Here is a 26323-nt window from a genome sequence, read left to right as displayed (position 1 = left end):
CTGCTCGTGTGGACATTGAGCAAAGTTTAGTTTTCCCTTTTCAATACGACTTCAACCAGTTTGAACGCTGCTGGTTTCCTGGTGATGGAGCAGAGAAATAGACACGGATCAAAACAGTATTGGTCTATATAATTAAAACGTGGAACTCATAAACAATTCCCCCATCGGAGCTGAAGGCGATATAACTGCTTGTATGGGATGGCATCGTCCAATAAAATGCCTCGTTATGTGCCGCGTAAAGAGGTGAAATCATGAGGTGAAGCACAAAAGTCATGCATGGACTGACAACAATCCTCTGATTGTTACCAGACACGATTCAGGACAACATATGTGCAGCGATTGCGGAGAAAACAAGATTATGGAGAATCTCATAAAGACGTATTACTCCCGCTTTTAGAATGCAGCTGCAGCCATACGTCCTAATTCGATTCACGCCAATTACAGGGGAGGGGGCAGCGCCACTTACACGGTCGGCCCACTCAGCCGCGACAACGCAGTGGTGGGGTTATTGCACACGTCGCTCCTCCATCCCATCGCGCTTTGCTCCGGGGCGCGCGGCTCGGTGGCGTTGTGTTTCCGACGCGTCTCCTCTAATCTGAGCTCAGTGGGTGGTTGTAAGCTTGACAAAAGCAGAAGAGGAGGAAGTTTGGCAATACAGAGGACTGACACAAAAAAAAAAAAAAAATTAAAAAAATCCACAAGAAAACCAGCCGAGTGGAACATAAGTGACATGATGAGACAAAATGACAAGAGGAAGAGATGTGCGGCAGACTCGAGTGAATACATACGAGACGCTTTGAAATTTTCAAGCTGTTGTCAGCCGCTGCGATTGAAGTGCATTAAACAAAATTTGGAGGTGGCATCTGTGAAGTAACACCTGAGAGACCCGAGTTTTAATCGACAGCTCTGCTCTTCTTTCATCGGCTCGTCTGGTCTCTGGAGGTCAGCACGTATAGACGAGGGCTTCTTCTTCTTCTTCTTCTTTTTTTTTTCCCCTCTCTACTCTCTCTATAGCCAACAACACCTGCTCATCTGAAGCCCCGAGTGCACTTCAGACAACACCCCCGGCCCGACACTCGCTGCATACCGCACAGACTCCCCGCATTATACAGTGAAGTATTTTTACCAACACAAATCTCAACTTCAATCTCAAAATCAATTTTACAAGCGGCGCTAACATTTTTATTTGTTTATTTATTTTTTCTTGGATTTGGAAAGTTGGAAAGAAATATGGGTTGAGACGCGCGTGTCGAGGCTGATGTGGACCAGCATCGTCTTAGCACACAGCAGAAGCTTAAGATGAAGCTTGATTATTTTTTTTTCCTCAGCATTCTGGGGGGGGGGGGGGGGGGGGGGGGGGGTCTGAGAAGAGCACATGTGGTGGAGGAATGCACGCTCACTTCAGCCCCCATGTGACCGCGGTGACATCTGCACCGCATGTGTGCCATCCATGAAGCTGCACGGGGATCCAGTTAACGCTCGTGCAAGTCCAAAAAATGTGCAAGCTGGGGATCAAAAGGCGCAACGGAACTCCTTGGTTACGTTACTAAAAATCCAGAGAGTAGGTAAAGAATTTTCCATGTACCTGCATAACTGTAAACCACCTGGAGCTGCTCTGATAAATGACTTAAGTCCAGTTCACCACTTTATTGGGCAAGAGACCGTATTTGGTCACTTTGGAATTTCTTTCCGCTTCTTTAGAATTAATAATTGCACATTAATGGCAATAATAGGAATGTGTCATTGAAATTGTAGGCACAGTTTTGAGATTTCATTCCACACGGCTTGTCTGATTAAAGCATTTAACTATAAAAATATCGCACACTGTAAAATAAAACTGTGCAAAAACCTTGAAAATTCCAAAAAGTATTGTTTTCTAACGGGTCTCAGTGTTGTGTTGTGTGCACTCTTTAGAAATCAGTTTTAAAAAAATGACGCCGTCTTTGAAATGTATAGAATTTGCTTGGTTGTTTGCCGGCCGGATTGGAACGCCGATTTTGCCTCACATGCCTCACATGCCTCATGTTTGAACACTCTGGATTCCTGTAATTGATTGATTACATCAATGAGAAATCTACCCAGGTAAACTAGAAATTGTGAAATATGTGCATGATGTTTGATCAGTGTATTGCTTTTTTTTTTTTTTATATATATATATGTATTTACACAGACGTTACATACTGAAACCACTTTGTTTTTCTTCTGTGACAGCTTCTCGAATGTGCAATTAAATATGACTGAAAGCATCCAAGACATCCACTGCATACATCCCAACAGGGATGTGCACCAAGATGAGCGGCACGCTGCATATGGCTATTAAAGGCTTATGTCAATATTGAAGAGATATCCAAATAAGAAATTTGTCAAATGATAGTTGCAATTAATTCAAAGTAAAATTTCACACAGCGGGACTGACCACACATGATAAGAAGGTACATCTGAGTCCTTTGATAAGGGCCCCTGTTGGGAAATTAATTTCAGCAGAGAACATTTGGTCCTCGCAGAGCTGCGATGTAATTAAGGTTAAAAAGGAGTTTTCATAGCAGGCATAAAAATTGCTTCCTTTCAAATGTATCACCATAAATCTGACAAGGTCTGGAGCCACTGGACCAAAGCCATTCACATCGTCTGTGTGTGTGTGTGTGTGTGTGTGTGTGTGTGTGTGTGTGTGTGTGTGTGTGTGTGTGTGTGTGTGTGTGTGTGTGTGTGTGTGTGTGTGTGTGTGTGTGTGTGTGTGTTTCTTTTCACCGATAAATTGATGCAGGATTGGAAGTCGTAGTAGTGTACAACAGCTCGACCCAGGAGGCGAAAAAAAGGAGGAAAGAAATTGCTTTTTTTTTTTTTTTTTTTTTCTTCCTTTTGCTTGCAAAACAGCTCGACTCAGCAGAAAAATTTGAAAAGCTCAATCAAGTTCAGCACACAACAAGTAGGGAGGAACGACAATAACTTCATTAACTCCAGCTCAGATGTTGCATAATAGCTTGTGTGGGCTCTATTCTGTGTGTGCTCGGCTGTCAAGTGTCACTGGGGAGGACGTACTCAGTTTATACAAATACCCAAAAAACTGCTTTTATTTTTTTTAATATTAACATTAAATGTTAAATTAAATTAGCACCTAAATGACTTCAATTGTGTTGTGGTTATTAGGACAGAAAGGCTTGAACTGGAACCAGGGATAATTTCGCTTAAGTGATTTAATGAGCCAATCGCAGTTTCACTGTACCGGCCGTGTGTCCTTCGACTTGCATGAGGCTTTTCTGAGCAGAGTCTGCAGGCTCTTCTGCAAAATTTCCCCGGAAAATGTCATGCAATTTGGGCGAGTAGCTTTTGCAAAAAGTCGGTAAAATACATATATACAAACCAATTAATTATGTTTAACTGTTAAATAAATACAGACAGACGAAAACGTAACCTTCTCGGCCACCCAGCTTGCGAAGGTAATAAATAGCACCCACAAGTGGCCGAACACGTTAACTACATTGATATTATCAAATTTTCTGAAAAGAAATCGCGAGAACGATGCGTTTTTCACTTGTTCAGCCCGCCGAGATCAGTTCCAGTCTCTCCTGTCATTAAATACACCTTATCTGTTGTGATAACCATCTTACCAGAGCAATGCAACTAATGTAGCGCGGGGGAGCTTTGATATGCAGCCAGAGCACCGAGGCTCGGTATGAAAAATCAATACGCCGTCGCTTGCATAGAGGCCAAGCTCGACGGGCGTGGATGTGCTTAAGGCAGCCGACAGGACAGACAGGCGGTGTGCTCCAAGACGGCTTGATATCAGAAGGCTGCAGGACATCTTCACCAGAGGGCACGTGCAGCTTTCAGCACACGGAGGGCTCAGGTGAAACCAAAGTGGACAGGAGTTCCTAGATGAATGGACGAGGTGGACGGACAAGCTGAACACTTTGCAGCTTTCTCCTTTTGCGTCATGTCTCCGAACATTCCTCCTGCAAATTGGCAATTTAAACATGGAATGTAAGGAGATTTTTTATTTTATTTTTTTCTTCCAGGGCTTTTCAATAAATGATTACAAGTTGGTAATAGCATGTTTGTCATTGTCAGGCTGCTGAATTGAATGATTCATTTAGAATTTTTTCCGTTGCAGGTGTGCTTTTGTAGAAAACCCACGTATTCCTTTGGCGTGCGGCTCCATCGATAAATTGCAGCTGGCAGTGTTAAAAACAATGATGGGTCTGATGCTTTCTGCTCGCGTCGGGTTTGTCACATGGTGTTTATCTTGAGCTCAATGTCACCGCGGCTCTATCAAAGGACCTCATCTTTAATTTTAGAGAGTTCCTCTGCTTAAACAAAATAGTTTAAGCAAGACAAAGGCTTCAGACACCGAGTGCTTTACAGGGAAAAAGAAAGAAAAAGGTTTCAGAAAGTTGTCTGAAAACACTTTTTCCAGACTGAAATTGTAATGAATAGAACAAGTCTCGTTGAAGCCTTTTCAATTTACAATGTGCCATTTGAAATGCAGCACAAAGGTTATAAAACGTGTTATTTAAACATCAGTATGATGATGGCGAGCCAAAGCAGGCAGGCCTTGTACATGTTTTGTTACCGCAAAGTACAAAAATGTTCTCATCCGAGCCCAACATGATCTGACGATGCTAAAAATCCTCAATCGAGGACACTGAACTTGAAGCAGTTCCATACTTTCTGCTTTCTCTTGTGACGCGTGCAAGCTGTGTGGTCCCCGAGGGCATTTTAAGGAAAAGCCGCAACACTGATGGCGTTGCTGAAAGTGCCAGCATGGCCTATTCACAGATATTAGCCTCAATGGCCTGGATAAGATGCCATGTTAAGACCCCTGCTGCGCGTATGTATGTGTGCTTGTGTCTGCCAGCCCCCTTAAGATTCCATGCTCTTTTAACCGCGGGCCGGCCCCCCCGCTGTGCCTTACGTCTTAATCACTCCAGGGGCGTGCGGGAGACAATGGCTCACTGTTTATGTGACAAGAATATCTGCGGTTTCGCTCGACGGCGAACTGAAGCCGGCTGAATGTGCGTTTATGTTCCGCCTCCGTTGTGGTCCCGTAATGGCACGCGAATGAGCCCCGTGCTCACCCCCTCGGGGAGAGAAACAAAAGAGGGAGACGCTTCCATCATTAAGGCCGTGGTGGTGCCCTGCGAAGGCTGGATGGTTGTGACCCTGCTCGCCGCACTCGCCCGCTCCCGCTCAGCTGCAGAGAAAATATCAGACATACGCTTCCTGGCGGTCGGGTCAGAGGTCAGGTCATTAGAGACGTTACTTTTCTGCTTAGAACATGCCAATACCAAGGATAGCGCCACATAATTTTCTGTCTCCACAGCTAAATACTTCAGTGTACTGCGTCCAGATTACTGCTTTTCTAACAGCTTTTTTTTTCCCCTTTGTCAGCAGGTAAAGACTCCTTGGTTTAAATATGGCTGTAGGCAGATGCCTGTCCTCAAGCGAGCTTATCGAGGCATTTTTTTAAAAGCAGCATTTAACACTGAATTTAAAGGTGGGAAAAGAAAAAAAGGGAAAAAAAAAAAAAACATCTTCTACCTTCAACTGTGTTGAAAACTGGCCGGGGGGGAAGACGTGACGGAACGGGAAGCACGACTAAAAACTTTCTCTTCATTACTTCATTCAAGCCACTTATAAACTTTGCAATGCAAAATGCTTAAAATATATATATATATATATATATATATATATATATATATATATATATACAGTATATGACATTATTCAGAAGACTTGCATTGCTTTTATGTGTAAGCATACTAGAATAATTCAAATAGGAAATTTATATTTCTTCTGAAGCCAAGTGTCTCCATTTATTTATTTTTCAAACTTAGTTTAATTCTTAGCTGATATTAAAAAACTATTTCAAAAGTGCAGTTTTTATAATCCTATATGTAAAAGAAATGACTTAAAATGAGAGAACCGTGGTTTGACTCCAATCTCAGGTTTTATCATGTGAGTTTGCATGTTCTACATGTACATGTCCATTTCCTTTGTGTACTCTGGCCTACTGCATGGTGATACAAGCATGCTCTCCCAGTGTGTATGTGGGTTTTTCAGTTTCTTCCTACGACCCATAATCGTGTCTTTAGGCCCCGTTTTCAAGTGAAAATACAAAAATCTGCGTTTTCACTTCACTAAACTTGAGTGTTAGTCTCTCTGCGTTTGTCTTGTGACCTCCACTCTGCGTATCCTGCTTTTCACCCAATGTTAGCGGTGCTATCCGTCACCCCCTGCAGCCCCAATTTGAGAAAAATGTGGCTTTTTCCTTTACGTTCCCTCTCATTGCCTTCATTTGTGAACAAGGTCACAGAGTTAATGGTCAGTTTTACACAACCTGCTCTGTGTATTCATCTTTCGCACATTCCCCAAGTTATAGTAATGGGAGGGGACGGCGGTCCACCTCGGCCAACATATGGCATATGAGCCCTGAACCCACTGATCCAGGGAGTATTTCCAAGCAGTCCTCCAACGCTGTTCGTGTACGACCTATGAATAATAGAGTGATGAAAATTTAATGTCCAGCCTAAAGTCAAAGTTAGTCCTGCACGACAGCACAAACCTGGAACTTTATGTTTGGCTTAAACAAGGTGACCACCGGCTTTTATTAGTATTCACTGAGAAGCCAGTCACTGCGCTCGGCTCAATGTAATTTACTGCACCCCCCCCCCCCCCCCACCCCCCCAACAACAGGAGACCCAACACTTTCTTTCTCATTAAGCTGCTGCAGAGTTCTTCCCTTAAGTCTTTTATTTAACTCCACGCCCAAAACCTTCCTCCACAATATTGCAGGAGGGAAAGTGCCGGCTGATGGCACCTTTGTCTGAGCGGCTCTGCGTGCTACCGGGGGGACCAGTTTTCTCCCTCGCACAGGCTTGTCATCTATCATTACTTGAGGTGGCCTTGAGAATGATTCTGGCAGACAGCTCCGACTTACTGTCTGGGAGCCCAACATAAACAGAACACTGCTGGGCAAACACGGGCGATGATGACCATTACATCTCAAGGTATGTGGTTGAGAGAAGACAAAAAAAAAATAAAAAAAATACATCAACTTACTGTGTGTTTCTTTCCAGCTTACACTGAAACCGGAGACTTGGCAGTCGGTGACATATTTCGGATCATTTTGATTTTGAAACCTGTGTTTTGAGAAGAAATTCTTTTTACTCCTTTTCCCTCGTGCTCTGATGTGGGGATTTAGGCCGCGTTCACACAAAGGACGTCTGTAGTGGTCGAGGCAAACTCTGGATCGCTCACTCTTTTCGGTTGAAATCAGAACAACAACAACAACACAGACTTGGCGGCTCAACAAATAACTCCACCGGTGCCGTTTGAAAATCTCAAGCTAAATGTGCTGCAGTTTGTTTGGCCTAAGAACAGACATAACAACTAATGGAAAATCTCAAAACCACTCCGAGGTTCATGGGTGAGCGGAGACAGACGGTGACACCTTATAGCTGGTGGGTAACCACTGGTTATAGGATATTCCCATGGACGTTTACGATCAGGGGGTAGACAGGTTGATTACTGGGTATCAAATACTGGACTTTTGTTGTGCTATCCCACTAAAAGATTAAACAAATATTAATTCTGGTTCGTGTCATATAGCCAGTTATTGCCAAGTCTTGTAAGTTAATGAATATGATACGGAGCAATAATAAAAAAAAAAAAAAAGGTACAGGTCAAGTCTGTCCAAACTTCAACTGACTGAAAACTCAAAAATTCACAAGTATAATACGAGTTTCATGTGTGAGCCATATTCCGTGATATTTTAACAAGCTGAACTGACAATGGGCGGAGAAGAGTACACACTTTTCAGCTTGTATTTTAGGGGGGTTTTTTTGTTCAACATTTAGCTGTAAAAGGATTCGAAGCCATAAAAAACATTTGTGGGTAAGTGAGTTGATTTTTTTGTTGTGCCTTTGACACATTACTGCAATCATGTGAGGTTTTCTGAAACACAGACCAACCTTTGCCCAAAACTATTACTTGTGGAAAAAAAGCCCAAAAATCGCGAGAAATCCTCCGACCGACTCATCAAAACACAGTGAGGACCCGAAGCAAAGTATTACTTTGTTAATTTTTCACGGAAAAACAACACTAAAGATGAAACCAGTGATGCTGTCCTGGCAAGTTTGAGTTATTTTGGTGGTTTTTGTTACGCTTTGTGAGGTTTACATTGACGGAAACATGACTTTTCATCCTATTTTACATGTTAACGCCACATTATGTTCCAACATTAGCGTGGACCAAGGGTGTCAAACATAAATAAAACCGACCCGCAAGTGGCTCCAATACAGCCCACCAAACCAGCAAAGTAAATTGTAAAGAAATTCAAACGATTTTGAAAAAATTTTTCTTAAGAGTAGCGGACACGGCGCCACACTGTGAGCGGGGCTGAGATATCAGCAAAGTCTTTTAATTTGTAAAAACATGAATAATACAACCGCATTCTGAGAAATCTTTCAGACTCCATTGTATTTTGCACCAGAGGTTTGCATTAAAATTGGATTTACGTTGAGATTGTAGTCATTTTCTGTACTAATAATTTCTTTTTTTGTTTTTTTTAGCTATAGAAAAATTTCCTCATGTATACTTTCCACCACAACAAAGAAAACTTTGGGCCAGACTGGTAAAATAGCACCATAATAACCAGTCAAGATGTAATTGGGTTGTGTGTGGACCCTGAACTAAAATTTCCTTAACACCACCGGCATATACTCAATCAAGTATTAGATTTTTGACGAAGATTGAATTTTCCCATATCCATTCCCAACATTTCTGACAATTTAAGAAAAATCAAAACCGAGGACATGTTGGCCCAAACTACTGCAGGTATGAAAGAAACCTCCAAACCAGCCTGTAAAGCATTAGTTGTACCATGAGCGTGTACTGTAGTGCTTCACTTGGTTGTGCTTTTGAGAACTGATGAAAATACGAAAAAACAACCTTGGCCCAGTTGCTGAGAGGAGTGGGAACAGTCGTCAGAAACAATTCATGGATGCACACTTGTAAGTTGGGCCTCCACCTCTGTCAGAATATACTTGCCTCTGAATGACTAAGGCAGAGAAAAATACACAAGTGCACAAAAGCCTAACATCATGCTCATTTGGTTTAAAATATCGATACTTGAATCAACTAAGTGGTGTTTATAGGTGGAAAAAAATCTAAGCAGTTTCAGTTTAACAATTCTGTGCTTTTTTTTCCCGCATGAACTACCAGCAACAGCATCCCGGCAAATGTAACTACCTACCGCGGTTAACAGTAAAAACACGAGCTGCAGGTGTGATTGCAGGTGAGCCATTTAAATGGTAGGCAGTAATTTGCCAGAGCCGAACGCCGCCTGGACTACCGCAGCTTTGGACCACATCAGGAGTGAGTGCGAGCAGCCCTCCGCGGCACACAAACCGAACACCAGGCAGTGATTTTACACCTGAAGCCCCCCCAGCGAGCGTTGAACCCCAGCAAGGAGCGCACATAATGAATCCTGTTCATCAGTGATGCACTGACCCGGGACGAACACACACACACACACACACACACACACACACACACACACACACACACACACACACACACACACACACACACACATATACACACACAGACACAAAGGGGGCCCGACTCCTCCCCCACGACCCGCCACCGGTGCCTGTGGCGCCCACGCCTGGTCACCTCGCTCAGGGATCAAAGGCAGTATGTCGTTCTAATCAGTCCTCACAGTGGGCAACCCCATTAATTCAATTCTATTTCATCAGCGGTGAGCGGACCACCAGAGGGGTCGGCACATTCCTGGGGTCCTGCGGTCCAGGAGTAATCCTATCTCTTAATGACCCGAGATCAGACTCTAACCTCGTAATTGCTTGGAGACCGATTTGATTTTGCTTGCCGACAGAACTGCGCAATCGTTGAGGGGAGAAGAGGCGAGGGCAGACATTGCTCATTTTCTGGACACGGTGGGCAAGTCGAGCAGAATTAATGGCACCATACATCAAATAATTCCGGATGATCGACCCCCCCCCGCTAAACCAGGCCAACACCACATTTTCACTTACGTACCCTTTAGGTGTATCAAAGAACCAAATGCTTCACTTCGAGCTCTGAAAAGTCGGATTTGTCAGGGAGCATTAGAGTACAATCACATCATTGTTTTAGGAATATCATCCTTCCCCCGTTATCGCAGTGTTAAAAATCTAAACGGTTCAAAACAGTTTCGATAGGTGTACAATAAAACCATGCGACAGAGGCTGACTGACTCATTTTATTGTCCTTTTGTGGGACGCTGTGTGTCTTGCCGGTGGCATATTAAGATGTTTACTGGGACATAAGATAATGAGGTTTTCATATCTTACCGTACCTTTGGTCTCTGGTGGACGGGGATGCTCATCACAGACAAATGAGATCTTTTGAGTATTGGCGTCTACACCTGCAGAAACAATAAGAGTCGGTGAATACGGTGAGGCTCCAAAGCAGGAAAAACCCAGTGAAACGTGTGCAAATGTGTGCCCCAATGTTCACGCCATCTGTTAATAAGGGAAGAAAATCAGGCATCCCTTCACTCAAGTCATGAAGAAAGAAAAATAATACCCACAACCCATTCAAGTACGGAACAATCTGCATCAAGAGATTTATTAGTGTAATCTTTGGTGTGGAGAACAGATAAATGACTGCGCAGACACACACTGAGGAAAAGCTATCAATAACCCTCCTGGCTGTCCTGAGAGAGGATATTAGGGGTCAACAACAGATTTGGCAGGAGGAAAAGGTCAAAATGAAGGCAGATGGCTGGAAAGCTCACCGCAAAAAAAGAAAAAAAAAAAAAAAAGAAAAGAGAGATAAATAAATAAAATGCTCTGATTAAACACAAGCCTCTGTTCTTTTAAAGATGACAACAAAGAAGAGGGTTCACATGGGAGACGGCGCTTCAAAGCCCCCCCCCCCCCCATTGTCGTACACAACAACGACGCTGCTGTTGGTTAAAAACAGCCATCATCCGACTCCTCTATGGTGGCAGCCTTTGGAAGTCACCACATCGCCGCCTTTGTTCATTTTTCTATTTGTGAGCGAGAGAGAGACTGCTTCTGTTCGGCTCCATCGTACAAGGACACTTTTCTTTTTTTTGGGGGGGGGGGGGGGGGGGGGGGGGGGCAAGTGAAGAAATAAGCCCAGACACTGTTTACCGCTTTGAATCACACGGAATGAAAGCAAAAAGAATCAAGGTGGCAAACTACAGCAATGAATGATTAAAGAATGGAAACATAAATGAAAAACTAAAAAGACTTTCAAAATGAAAGATCCAATCTATAGTTATCAATGTCCTGGTGATTTTTTTGATTTTTTTTTTCATCTTGGATCAGGTGGGTCAAAAGCATTTTCGTTCAGGAGCCCAATCGGAAAAACAATCCTCAAATCCTTCAAACTAGTAAAACTTCTGGGTGCAAATGTGAGAGGTGAGCGTCAGTCTAGCTGTTAAAGGTTGAAACCCTGTGATCTATTGGACTTCAGACACAGCTGGTCTATTGCACCAAGTCCCTGAACCAGAGCAGTTGAAAACCATAACCATCGTCGGGATAAAATACTCTGAGCCACAAATAAAAGGCTCCATCCATGGCCTTCAATCACGAGTGCAAACATGTCAAGAGTTAAGAAGACGTGTCAGCGCTTGCTACGATATCCTCAAAGAGTATACATGATGATAACGTCTGCAGTCTCGCAAAAACAAACCAAAGAAAGTGAGTACAAATTGTAATGAAACCTTCTGGTGCAAAATACAATGAAATGTCCCAAAAAAAAAAAAGAAAATTCTATAACTGTTGCATTATGCATGTTTTGACAAATTCACTCTGACCGAATGACTTTGAGACTAATACTAGTTTGCTATCTTTCATGGCAGCGTCACTGATATCTCAGCATGAGTGTCAGCATTGTGTTGTGTCTTCTACTCTCCGATTTAAAAATCAGGGTTTTCTTAAAAAAAAAATAATAATTAATTTGCGAGGTGGTGTGTTGGGCCAGATTGGAACCTCTAGAGGGCCGGCTTTGGCCCACAGACCTTATGTTGGACACGCCTGATGTAGATGGAGAAATAACAAGACATTTAATTGACCGTTGTAACAAACAATAATGTAATAAAGCCATCACGTAATAACCTGACACTAACTATAATATTCACATATCTTACCAATTATCGTGATACATTTTACCAATAATCTAATAATTACAGCAAATTAATGCACCAAATAATGTAATAATACATAAATAGGGCTGCATTTCTTGTAAATAACTGCTTTTTTGCATGTTTTGTGCAGTTTGCTTGAAATAGAAATTGTGAATCGGATAGTAATATTTATTAATTGAAGAGCTTTTACTACTTTAATGCATTATTGGCAAGTGATTACATTATTGGACCTATTACATTCAGAATGGCCAAAATGATTCCCTTATTGGCAGTTAGTATGTTATTAGCCGTGATTACATTATTGGTTGCTACAGACAGTTCATGAATGAACATTAAGTTTTAGAGGATCCCCACACAATAGAGGACCGGAGGGATTTCTTTGGAGACAGACAGAGAGACCCACATTCCATCACAAAGAGCAGCCTGCATAAACCAGAGTGCAATCAGGCGTGCTGGATATTTAAAGGGCTGTGAATTCTGTGTCTTTGGTGGAAAACCTCTTGTTCGGCTTTCGCGAGGATTACCGCCTTTCCTCTTTACCTATACATCAAACGCGCAGCCGTAATTCTCATGCACGCTCACGCCCGCTCGGCCGATGTCTTACAGAAGTTGATGAGGCACCGTGAGGGAGAACAAAAAGTTAAAATGGGCTGCCTTCATCGGAGTGAAAATACCACTTCTGGAGCACATCAGTTGTTCTAATTTGAGGAAAGACGGTGGAGAAGGAGTCAAGAGAGAGTCGTTTTTCTCTCTTTTAAAAAAAACCACATGGAGCACAGCTGGAAAATCTACAGTCTTTTAGCAAGCCACTGATAAGACTCTGAATATATACTGAGCTGCTAATAGTTTGCACTTGTTTGTGATGTACAGGCACATCAAGTATCGGCGCCGATGATAAAGACGGTTCTCAGGACGGATTGAGGAGGAGAACCACATGTCTGGAAGGCCGAGCGGTCGGGGAAACCTTTTGGAAATGCTCCTGAATGCACATTCATCATGTTTTGCTGACTCTACTTCCAAGTCACATACATCACGTCGGACTTAATAGTCTGTAGAACATGATTCCCACTGCATTTTTCTTTTTGAAATGAAAAATGGTGGAGGACTGTGGCTGTTTATATATCCTAAAAAAAAAAAAATAAAAAAAAAAAAATCTGATTTTCATTGTGATGATTGTGCAGGAATGGAAATAGCTACCTTGCCAAATCTCTCTCCGGAGGATGATAAAAGACAGTAGGATGCCTGGTGTGAAGCCAATTCTTTCGTTTATGGAGCTGCGATTCCGCGTTATGACATATGGTTGTTTATGTAAAACAGAAACACGGAAAAAGCCAAAGCTATCCTGAGTGAAACCTCATTAAAAGTTAGCCCGTGACAACTGTGCGGATATTAGAAATATCTCCCAAAACTTACAACGAACATGCACCTGATTGCATTAATGTTTTCTCGCAGCGAAGTGGAACCGCTGTTCAGCTTCTGCCCCACATTGTGACACATTAGCTGAACAACACGAGGCTTTAAGGACTTTGTGACCAGTTATCGCACCGAGTGCGGATGCTGTTTGGCACGCCGGCGCGTAAACAAAAACTGGAGTTTCTTTAGTTGTTATACTGCGACTCGAAAATGAGTTGAAAGCCCGTAGGAAAAATGTTTACTTTGGCATGAAATTAGAGATGTTTTCCCATTAACTCCACACAAAGCAGGATCATTAACTACCTCATTGACGTCCCCCCCTATAGAATTCCATTTGGTCTTTTCTCCAATTGAATGGCAATCACTTCCTGGACAAAAGTCACGAGTAAGATCATTTTATTCATTTGAATATTTAAGAAATGACCAATAACCTCAAGGTATTATAGAAATATCTTTACTAGAACATTATGAAAAGAATTTTATTTTTTTATCCCTCGATTTATTTTCACCAAAGAAACCACTCCCCCTTTAAGGATGTACTTAAAAAGTTCTAACGTGCCACTTATGGTAAACTTGTCAAAATGGAGGCCAGCTATAAATCATCTGGGTAATTATCAATTGATTGAAGCAGCTATCGCACTGTGAGAAACACTTGGAAGCGTAATGCATCAATTTTAATGGCATTTCTTAATCAGAACGCTCAGCAATCAGTAGAGACCAATTAGGGCTCGGGAGATAGAGACCCGCCATTAATAATCAAACTTGGCTGCCATCGCATTGGCTGCATTCTCAAAAAGGGTGTTGGAGCCACTCTCGGGTGGACTATTCATTTCAGAGTGACGGTATTGTTGAAAGATTCAAGATCCGTAATATGAGCTGGAAAACAAAGTGGAGGAATCGTAAAGCTGCAAAATCCCGAGCAGCTTTGTGTCGGTAAGACTGTCAAATCACCACAGGCTGGCGTGAGTGTAGTTTAAATTTTCCTCTCATAAAAAAATCAAAAGGCTCTTTTTGCAAGTGACAGTGAATGTGTGTCCAGAGAGAAAAAGGAGAGGACGGATAGGCCGATCTTACAAAAAAAAAAACATTGAGAATAAAGAAATGCCTACTCGGGAAAGGCTATAAAACTACAGCGGGGCTCACAGGCACCGAGCAATGACAAGAGATATCTTTACAATACCACCTTCAGCCACCGCCTTATTAACATTATGGTCAGTTTTACCACGAACAAAGTCTGCGCGCCTTTGAATACAAAAAGCAGGCAAACTGCGACACATAAAATGTGCGAGGTGCAGAGAGACCGAGCCCTTTTATGTCTTTCCAAACAGGAGTTTACTTCTCCCTCTCTCTCATTCTCGCTGTTCGCTTCCTTGGCTGCATATGAGTGGCAATCACCTGCCTTTCAAGTCTACTCCAATGAAAGGTATGTATGCAGAGAGAGGTTAAGTAGCCAGGCCTGCATTTGAGTGGCGTCGGTAGTATAACCAATTTCGCTGTAATTGCTATTTCTGCTCTCATAAACACACACACACACCTCAATGATATATGTGGATTTACCCATGGTCGTGTGCTGCTTATTGAATCCTCGAGAACCGATCAGTAGGTAAATAAACCATCAACACGATGGCACGTATTCACACTGCAGACTGTACCAGCTTCAAAAACTTCGATTTAGAGAATCATACGTTACATATTGGATGAAATCAATCTGTCAGTGTGTATGATATTGCGTAGTGAGAGTAAGGATATATCCTGATTTATTACTGTTGTGTTTATAACAAAAGCCATTTATAAAACACATTGTCATTCTTATACGTCAACAATCAGAGCTGAAACTAGAGATGCTGTATGGACACAGCAGTACTTATACATTACAATATTCAAAGTATATAATGCTTTTCAAAACCTCTTATTACTTTCATAATGTGAAGAAAGCTACCACCAGATGCATTTTTGTGAGAATACAAAAGAAACATCTACGTTTTATTGTCACACTTCGTCTCTAAAACCAACATCAAACAAAAAAACTGAAATGAAGTGATTCCACTTTTAACCACTGGGTGGCAGCATTGTAATCCAGCCTTAAGAATTTCTTCCAGAGAAGAAGCCAAAGGGACATAAAGGTAAACTGAGGCCACATATCAAGTAAAAACACGTCGTTTTTGCATTTTTGTTTTGGAAACGTTTTCAAAATGATGTCGATTTACAAGGGAACGGCAGAAGCGCTGAAAACTGTGTAGTAAACACGCCAGGCCACAAGGGAGCACTGCCATTTGTTTTTCCTAATAAAGTGTGCAATAAACATGAACAATGGTGAGTACATTGCACATGTGCAAAACAATCATGTACAGTAGCAACGTTTCAGAAAAGTTGCGTTTTCCCCTCCGTTTCCACCGAAACGAAGTCGCAGCATTTTCGAAAAGTTATACCTCAGGAGCCAATTTCAAACAATTGGGTTTTCAGTGGCCCCAAAGCACCGTTGTGTAAGCAGAAACTCAAAACATTAAAGCTGTGGGGTTTTTACTTGAAAATGCTGTAATCAGAGCTTAAGTTGTTCCTCCAGTTTCAGCACATGTAGTGAATTACACATAAACCCAGCGATCATTAAAAAGCTCGACATGCAATTGATTCGTCAAAATACAGATTTTTTTTTTTTTTTTTTAACATTTGCCTGATGTGAACATTCTAAACATTTAACATCACCCACAATCATTTCTAAGCACCAATTCTGGGTTGCAATGAAAAAAAAAAAAATAAAATCTATGAAACCTCATTTGACCCGACAGAGAAATTGCTTCAACTCAATATAACTGAATCATGAGTGTTAACTACACCTATAAAAAAATATTAAAAAGCCATTTGGCCCTACAAAAGCAGATGTACAAAGAAATGATTTCTCTCTGCTTGATGCAGTGAGAATTAAAGTGGTTATAGGGGGCGTGTGTCAAGTTAACAATAACGACTCGCAAAACTTCTACCGAAGCATAATGATTCAATTCAACTTTATTTATATGGCACCAAAAACAACACAGTCATTTCGAGGTCCTTTCAACAGAGAGAAACCCAACAAACCACGATTAGCAGCTTAAGCAGGGCAGTTGATGCTTTAGGGGGAGCAGAGTACTCAATATTTGTAGGTAAACATGGAAAAACACACATCTGGGCGTAACATGTAGAGTACAGTTCTAATTATATTAATGATATTAATGATTCAAGAAAAGCTGGTGTATCAAGTTCTGATCATTCAAGTCGATCACAAGAGAATACTTGACTCCAAGTATCCGTCAATCACAATGTCACACCCCCACTTTTAATACACTAAAATGAAAACCAAACTTGGACTTGATCAAACAACACGAGATCAGAACTACCTAAAATGCCCTGAATAATCCTCCTTAATCACTCACTAACAAGGAGGGATTAGAATTTCAAACAAGCCACCAGGAGGCAATGAAGATGTTTTGGCTTTTCTTTTTGGGAGCCGTCATATTGTCTATCATTGCATACAGATTATCGCTTAAAGGCATTCGAGGATAAGAGTTTCTACAGTTTAAAAATAAATAAATAAAAAAAAGATGCCATAATAGAAACTTCTTATTCCAAAGTCTTGTTTCGACACCACCTTCAGGTGCATGGCCGCAGCAAAAAAAAAACAAAAAAAAAACATTAGGCTGGATTTCAAAAGTCCACAAATAAGAACAGCATGTTTTCATGATTACTTGTTGCCAGATGTCTCGCTGTAATTACCACATACAATTAATGATCCTGGTCATTGTGCTGCAGGTATTAAGGAAAACCTTGTGCCAACAGGAATTAATCAGAGCTGCAGTTGCATGCATCAGGGCTTTAGGTGCTTGGGACGGGGCCAATATTTTATAAGCCGTTGTAGTCCTTGGAAGAATACAGCCAGGCTAAGGCAAACAGGTTGTAAATAGGATGTTATTACAGATGCACATCACACCTCCTGCAAACACATGATTTATGAATCCTCTTAACTCAAAAGCTACCCTTCAGCCCACACTGTTGGAGTATGCAAATGAGACACGGCTGTAAGTCGCTCTTATGTATACTTCCATTAATTGTGAAATATTTACATATTCGCTGGAGATAAATGATTTAGGAGTTTTACAGTTGCAGGTTTAGCAAATCTCTTTCAGCATAAATCGCACGGCTGAATGATGAAGGAGGAGAGGCATCGCCGGATGCAGGCAGGTGAAATCCGGCGAGTCAGAGCAAATCTGTGTAAAAGGTCATAATGATTTTAGAAGATTACTGCCAAATCCTGCTTGATAACAAATATTACCAACGCGTTAAATTTGCCGCGTGTTGTGAGGGCAAGAGACAAACGACAATGCAGACACAGCAATTACCGCAGCACATAAACTGACGGTAGCAGCAAAACTCAAATGCTTCTTCTTCTTTTTTTTTTTTTTTTTTTTAATTTCCCATGGTTTGGAGAAGAAAGGCGTGGGAAATGAGTTGAAGTGACATCAGTGACCAGTGAAATTTGTTTTCCTCTTGAAGTAATTTGAAGTCTGGTTCGCCTCAAGCGGACAGAGCCGGCCTGAGCCTGACACAGCACCTCAAAAACCCGCACCAGCGAGCCACGCTGCAAGCTCCGGCTTCTCCTCAAGGCAGATTCAATTATTTAATTTCAAATAAATTATTACATAATAGACCCATGTCCTTTTTAAAGGACCAGCGCGCTCTCAAATAATGCCCGATATAGTCTGCATTTCTAAGCAGCTCCTACATACCTAGAAGAGGTTTCATATTATATTATGGATGATGTTTATTCCAAAGTGGAGATAAGATAGTAAAGTGCACCTTATTAAAATGACTAAGGTTCATAAAAGAGACGCCAGGGGAGCTGTGGCTGTCAGATAGCCTCCGAGCAGAAATATTCCTGTTGCCAGGCTTAATGGGAGCCCGCATAAACAACAAAATATGGCACTGGTTTTATTGGTGGTGGTGATGGGCCACGAGATAAAAAAAAAACAACCCAAAAAAAACTTGCACGTCAACATCCTTCTCATCTCTACCCAGACCGTGGAGCAGACCTGCTGAGTCATCATATGGGGCTAACAGGCTTAAGCTGCCCCCTGTGGGGCAACTCAACCACACAAGAGCTTCCCAGAGCGCCGGGCCCCCAAGACGTGGCGTCACAGGCTTTGGGCCAAAGCAAGCCTTCACCCCCCACCCCCAAACATGTCAAGTGAATTTATACACTTTACGTAGGCATTAGAATTATGGTAATGATTTAGATTCCCCCCCCCCGAAAGCCTCTGAGCTGGTCTCTCTCTTTTTTTTTTTTTCCTTTTTTTTTTATATTCCAACACCTTGTGAAATTACATTTCGGTGTAAGCTATTCATACATTTAGAATTGGGTCCTTATCTTTAAGTATGGCCCTTGGCCCTGGCTCCTAGTGTCAGCTTGCTTTGCTCAAGGCCTAATGAGTCCCAGCATTTTGTCGAGCTTGGCTCGGCTTCCTGGAAAGCATAGCTGACGGACTACATCGAAAATATTAAGGCCACCGCAACACAAGGATATGGGCTAATGCACAGCTCTCAACAAATGGCATTAATACACATTATATCGTGTTCAACATGAATGGATCCACACACAAGAAAGAACACACATTACACAATGATACTGGCTAGTTTTGGTTTACTTATAAGTCTATTTAGCCGATACCCGTATTTTATTAATACTTTTTATTCTTTTACAGTTCTATGTAGTTTACACTTTGCTAGATACCCTTCCACCCTTACACCAGCAATTCAAACCCAAATGCCCCAATCTTAAGTGTAAGACTTAACCCAATGCTCCACCAAGTAATAAAAAACATAATCTGCATGATTACCTTTTACTTTTGAACAGACTATTGAAAATCATTTAACAAATAATAAGTTGTCGATCGTTTTTTTTTTTGTTTTTTTTTTAAATCCAGAATTAGAATCCCACTATGGAAAGGCAGAGTTGAAAGCGATCTACCAACACAAATCTCCACGGATGTGGGAGGTTCTCAGCTTAGTGCATTTTGAGACCATTTCGGTCTCCGAGCAGGGAAACTGCAGGCCTTTTAGAAATGTGATCCCAGCATCACTGGCCCTTCAGTGGCGGTGTTGAAGAGGGCAGCTGAAGAGACTGCCTTTCATAGTTCACTGATCTCTAAAGAGCTGGGAAAGCACAGCGTTTGCTCATGGACTTTTGCCCCGCGTATATTAGCAAGCATATTATGTTTTGGAATGGGCGTCAATGCTAAATATTCATGTTCAAGCAACAGACATCCACTGCCAATGAAATCCAATAAGAGCTGCACAAAGGCACACGCAAAGGACGAGTGCGGCAAAGTCACCTGACCAACGTCCATGACCTTGGATGACACGTCGAGGCGTACTCAAATAAATCCTGCTTTTTCTTGGGTGGTATTTGGAGAAAGTTTTTTTTTTTTTTTTATCTAAATGTATTTGTCTGGACAGCAGCAACGTTTCTGAACAGTTCCTCATTAGACAACATGTCCACAGGGTGAGAAACTGCGAGTATTCCAGCTACATATAATTACCAGGTGTTAGAAACCAAAGAGAGAGAGAGAGAGAGAGAGAGAGAGAGAGAGAGAGAGAGAGAGAGAGAGAGAGAGAGAGAGACTGTGTCAGTGCGGTTTATTTTGGAAGAATATCACATGCCGTCCTTTTCCGCCGCTCACTGAAAATACCTTCATCGTTTCAATATCAAAGCCAAACACAGCCAAGCAACTGAAGACGGATCAAGCATTCTCCCAACTCCACACATCAAGTCTGTTGCCTTAGGTACACTAATAAACACGGCAGAGGCATCTTTAGTCCAGCCACAATAGCCGCTTGCTGGATGTTTAAAAAGAAATAAATAAGTGAATTAAAAAAAATAAATAAATAAAATGAGGCTGCTTCGGTGCCACTTCAGAGCAATTAACCGACCTCGGGCTGAAACCGGAACGTCTCCCAACAGGTGAAGATGATCCAACTTAGGTCCTGCTCGTCTTTTAACTGTATTGCTCGCCACTTGAAGTGCGCCTACTTGAAGCGGGGAGGGAAAAAATAAATAAATAAAAAAAAGATGGTGTATGTACCACCTTGATAAACACGCTGCCCTCAGCTTGCTGGAAGCACCACTTGTGTGGCTCTCACCGGTGAATGCAACGCTTACCGACAGAGGGATTTCAAATTGGTATTTCCGTGAAAACATAAGCGGACACGAGTACAGAAGTATATACTGTGGCTGCGGGGAATGGTACACACATTTAAAGTGCAGTGTGTTGACAAGTTGAGTTATGTCTATATAGTCTACAGTAGCAGTAAACAAGAATTATGTGAAATGTTTAGAGGAAAAAAATATTATTACTATTAATATAATCATTTTTAACTCAATAAGGCAAAATACATCTTTATTTAACCCTGTGGTGTCCAACTCATTTTACTTCAGGGGCCACCTACAGTGAATTTGATCTCAAATAGGCAAGACCGGTAAACAATAGCATTGTAATCTACAAATAACTAGAACAATAACGCTCCGTCTTTGGCTTAGTATGTGTAATATATGACTGAGAACTTCACATTTTTATGAACTGTCCTTTTAACAACACGTGACAAATGTGAAAATGTAAAAAAAAAAAAAAAAAAAAACGCAAATTGAACAATATTATACCTCAATTCAATGTGTGCGTTAAAACTTGCAGAAAACAGTGGAGCTTTACGACACTATACACATCTGAAAAGGCGGAAAACATTCAGTCGCATGTAGCTGGATCGCAAAAATATAAAAAGGTTAGTTTCATATTATGATCAGAATAACTAGAAATTATTTTCAGTGTCGACACATTTCTACAACTGTGTCGTAATCCTGATCACCTGAACTGATTCACCCCATAATACAGGCTAAATACCGCCCCTGGTGGTCAAATGATATATTGCAATTTAATGTCAATTTCTCACACAGCTGGAAAAATTCATCTTGTGGCCGAAATGAACTCTGGCGTAAGTTTGACACTCCTGATTTAATCCTTCCACTTTGATTTGGGTATCAACCAAACGGCCATATCTTCTTGTTTGTATAGTTTCTGTGTGGCACAAAATGTTGAAAGTGGGTTGATGAAATAGCTCTATGTGGTTGTTGCTAAAGTTGTGTTTGGGACAAGTAAATCCATTATTGTATCAAATGTTTCCCCCATTTTAGCTATATCTTAATATGTTCAGGGCATCGTTTTATGCCATCAGTGGCAGAGCAATGGGTTAATGCTTAATAAATACAGCACAAGTCGGTTCGATTCATCCCGCAAAAGTCTCTCCACTGTACCATTAAAAGGTCTGTTGTTATTGCCAGGAAATTATTGCTATTATGATTATTTCACTCATGATTGCCAATTATGTTGCACACAGCAAAGCCACATGATTGCATGTAGTTTTAGCTGCGGCCAAATTGAAATGATGGATGCAATGCAACATCACAGGCTGCACACTTAATACGTTAAGACCTTTAGAATGAGGTCCATTGTCAGACCTTTTTTTAAATTATGCAAATGTTTCAGCGGGGCCGAGTGCGAGGAGTTTCTTACAGTACCGTCATTTTGTCCCAGCCAATAAAAAGCCCTTTGGAAAAAATGATTAATATACCGTAAAGAGAAGTTAGATAAAGAAAAAGCAGCTCTACATGGAACACATGAATTATGTACTGAGAAAATTAGTTTTAAATTTAGCAGCCAGTGTAACTCGCCTAAGTGAATTTCATCTTTGCAGTCATGACGAATACACGACAGCTAACACGTCACCCTCAGAGTACAGCGTGAGATCAAAGTGTGTTTGAGGCTTCTTTTTTTTTGCATGTTTTGTTGCATCTCTCCAGCTCCTAACAGACTCAGCAAATGGCAGACAACAAAGGGAAATTGCATCCTTGCTCAGTCAAAGGGCGCTGACCGTTGTTTTGTTTTTACAAGGTACAGAATAATGTTCCAATTTGCAAAACGTAGAATATGAAATGGACTTCAATTATTGAAATTTGGGTGGAAATGTTTTTTTTTTTAAATGTGATTACAAAATAAATAAAGCGCGTAACCTTTTTAACCTCGGAGAAAATAGCCTTCCTTGCCTACCACGGGCACACACGCATGCCCGATTGCTCTTCATTTTCATTCTGATTGGGGGCGGGTTGGTCCAGATTGGCCTTCTAATATCCTCCGCTCCAGCAGAATCACTGTAATTGCCCAGCTACAGTCGCACTTTTAATATTTTGCTTTGGTGAGCGGGCGCAGATAAACAGAGACATTCTATTCTTGGGAGGGAGCCACTGGAAATGGTTCATGCAAACTGCCGAGGCACTATAGTGTGTGAGGATTCGGAGCTCGTGTTATTAGGTGAGCCCAATGGATCCTGGCTTTATCTTATTTATTCAATCTATCAGCTTCTCTTGCATTCACATCACTCCGCACACAGGTTAAATGATATGCCCTTACCCTGCCCCTATCGTATATTTTTGCCTTTTTATTCCTGTTTTATTTGTATTTCATAGTTTTATTAGTCATTTTGTTTAAGAACTTATGTTTTAGCATTTCAACCATGCTTGTGTGAAAAAGTTTAATAAATAAATATGGTATGTTATAGTGCAACATCAGCATCAGCGGAGTGAAATACAAAAATACATAGTAATAAACAGCCTTGAGCTACAACAGTGTAATTTGCTGACCAGAACAATAGAAATTGGTGGGGTTTTTTTGTTTTGTTTAGTTTTTTTTCCCACTTGGCCTTTACTAATAGGATAAATGCCTCTGGGTCATTTGTAAATGAATTCCTCAGGCCAAAGCGGCTCCCAGGGCCAACCTAAATCACATTTGAGATAGAAGGATTATCCCTGATTGAGTTTATTGCAAAAAGAAGCTTGTGACAAACTGGAGGAACCACGATACCTCCATGGAGGTGAGGCTCCCATGTCACACACGCGCACACACACACACACACACACACACACACACACACACACACACACACACACACACACACACACACACACACACACACACACACACTACAAGAGGATCTGAAAACCTCTGTGATCATCCACCTACAGTTCCAAATAGGCAGAGGCGTCTCTCTCGCTCATAGGCGGCACATGAGGTGAGAAGACCCGGCTAAATGGCCCCCGGATCGGAGGAGGACGCATTGTCTTCGCTCATCCCCGTCTGTTCGGAGAGGACTACCACTAAAGCCCTTAATCCCCCGCCTTGATTCACGATAGCCCGCTTGGTTTTCAAATGTCATCAGCGGGAAGTGTGTCCCGCTTCTGCCCGACACACACACACACACACACACACACACACACACACACACGCACGCACACACACACACTTTATATTAAGTAACTCACGCGCACTGCGAGGCTCGTAAACAGGCATCAGTGCAGTGAGGATTGACAGCTCTGTTGTTAGATATGAAGCCTCCTCATAAATCACTGTAAATATGGATTACAGATTCGTATTTAAAGGAAAAAAAAAAAAAAAAAAAAAGGTAAGAACACCATTATGATTAGGAACTTTGCGGTGCCTCTCCGCGCTTGCCGGGATAACAAGCACCGAGCGTTTCTAAATGGATGCATTTGGAAACTTTCTGCAGGCAAAACAGCACAATGTCCTCCACACCTCGTCACAGCCAAGGGTACAGCAGCACTTCAACTGTAACAACACATGAGACTTGTGATGAGTAATGCCTGGCTGTCTCCAGGATGAGTTCTGCCCCGTGCAGCAGACAACTTGCACCCATTCTGTACAACAGCATAACAATGATATCCGTTCTGCAATTACGCACAGACTTATAGGGAATATAGCGTGTCCAGACTGATATTGTCATTGTTTATTTTGTGAACGCATGCACGCCAAAGATGCCGAGCAAGCAAGGTTAAAAAAAAAAGATAGCATGCAGACAAATTTGCACGGTCATTTATTGTGCATCATTTGCAGGATTGTGGGGCGAAAATTGCATATTTTTCACGCTTTCAAAAAAAAAGAAGGTTGTTTTTTTAGAACACCCTGGATTTATAACTGCATTGATTATTTCTGCTCCATTGTTATCAACAGCATTGTTGATATGAACGCTGACCACTGTCACACTATTTTTGTTTTTCCGTCACAAGCTGCCGGACGCGAAGTTTTTAATTCTTGCAGGAGCGCTTGCGCACAACGTGAGCGCCGCGCACAACAGCGGGTAGGCTCCAGTCCTCTGCTAGGGGCTGGCAGTAAAAACTGACGATCCTCCTCATTCATTCATGATAGGACAAGTGCCCGTGCGCCGTCTCAACTCCCACATAAACACAAAGCAATGTCAAGACGGGAGCGGACACGAGCCCGGCTCGGCTCGGCTCGGCTCGGCGTGGCCACCGCGGGCAGAGCGTCTTACCTTCGCGGGCGCTGGTTGCTCCTGTCCCCCGGCGTTTGTCCTTGTTTCGCTACGGCGCTGGTTATGTATGAATGCTGTCTTTATCCCGCACAGACTGCTGTTGCATTTTACAGCAGAGAGAGAGAGAAAGGTGGGGGACAACAGTGTGCAGTGGCTGCGCCTCTGTGCAGGTCGGTGACTGGCCTGTCTGCGCGTCCCCAAGTGGAGCGGACGGGACTTGGCGGCGAGGACGCGTCTCGGTGTGCTCGCAGAGCGGCGGCGGATCCGAGATGTAAGCGACTGCTTGGACGGACTGGCACACCGTGTGGCCACTTTACTCCCGATGCCGCTCCTCCCCTTTCACTTTGTGGCGCTCACACAAGCCCTACAGCGCCCCCCGCCCGCCACTGTGAGCCATTGCATGCGCCCGCAGAGCCGCGCGTCAACAGAGCCGCTCCTCCACGGGAGGGTCCGGGACGAATAACGGCCAACATGGGGACATTAAAGCTTTACCTAAGCCCATATTTAGTGACATTTTAACTCAGTTTATTTGAAAAACAACACGAGATTAAACAATTAACCTATTCAACAGTTATTGCAATAAAGACTACAAGAGATGATAAAGCTGTTCCAATTGTTTCCTCGGGTTAAATCCCTTCAAAAGGTGCAGCAGTGCTGGTTGTTTAGCATTCTTTGGTCCTGCAGTACCCATAGCACGGCTGTTTTTAGCTTTTTCACCCCCCATCCTCTACCTGGTGCTTAAATGCTGGTAATTACATTCACTTAGCATCCCGGTTGTAAATCAGTCCCTGATTAGATGGCTGGAATGAAAATCAACGGGGCTCTCTCTGGCTTGATCCAAATTGCCTAAAATCAATGTCCTTTTTGCCTCCCTAACCACTTTTCCATGCGCACAATGAGCGATGTGATGTGGTCTAGCAAAGGTGGGAAGAAAAAACTGTGTGAAGTCGGAAAGTGACAGCACAGTGTGGAGTGAAACGAAGCCTCTCCTGTGAAGGGCTTTCAGGAGTGCAAACTCGGAATAAATTATGTATGAATATCATTCGTCGGATTGTTTTCTTGTCTCTCCTTTTTTACATTTAGATAAATCAGCTTTATCTCGGCTGCCTCTCAGACATGCTACTTGTGGGGCAATTAACTCTGACAGGAACCTTCTAATCCACACCGGGCTTTTCAACTATCACTAAAACTTTCTATTTCTTGCATGATGGAGTTTATTGATTTGTTGTGTCCATTGTTGTCACAGATCATCTCTACTGGCCTCATTGTACACTGACTGATGTTTTCGCTTAACTTGATTGGCGTGCACGTCCG

At 42.2% G+C, this 26323-nt stretch overlaps 1 protein-coding gene across 1 annotated transcript in view; it reads right to left on the bottom strand.

Moving 5' to 3' along the window:
• The window catches only part of klhl29 (kelch like family member 29), a 244400-nt gene extending 219114 nt beyond the window's left edge, over nucleotides 1–25286 (bottom strand). Inside the window, exons 1-2 of the mRNA XM_080491025.1 lie at nucleotides 25010–25286; nucleotides 10358–10426 (exon numbers count right to left, since the gene is read on the bottom strand). The gene's annotated coding sequence lies outside the window, so the exon portion shown is untranslated. The remainder of the gene's footprint in view (nucleotides 1–10357; nucleotides 10427–25009) is intronic.
• Nucleotides 25287–26323: the final 1037 nt, after the last annotated feature.

The sequence above is a fragment of the Lipophrys pholis genome, assembly GCF_963383615.2.
Source record: "Lipophrys pholis genome assembly, chromosome: 21".
Classification (NCBI taxonomy): Eukaryota; Metazoa; Chordata; class Actinopteri; order Blenniiformes; family Blenniidae; genus Lipophrys; species Lipophrys pholis.
Note: the sequence above shows the minus strand (reverse complement) of the source record. Positions and strands in the feature narration are given on the sequence as shown.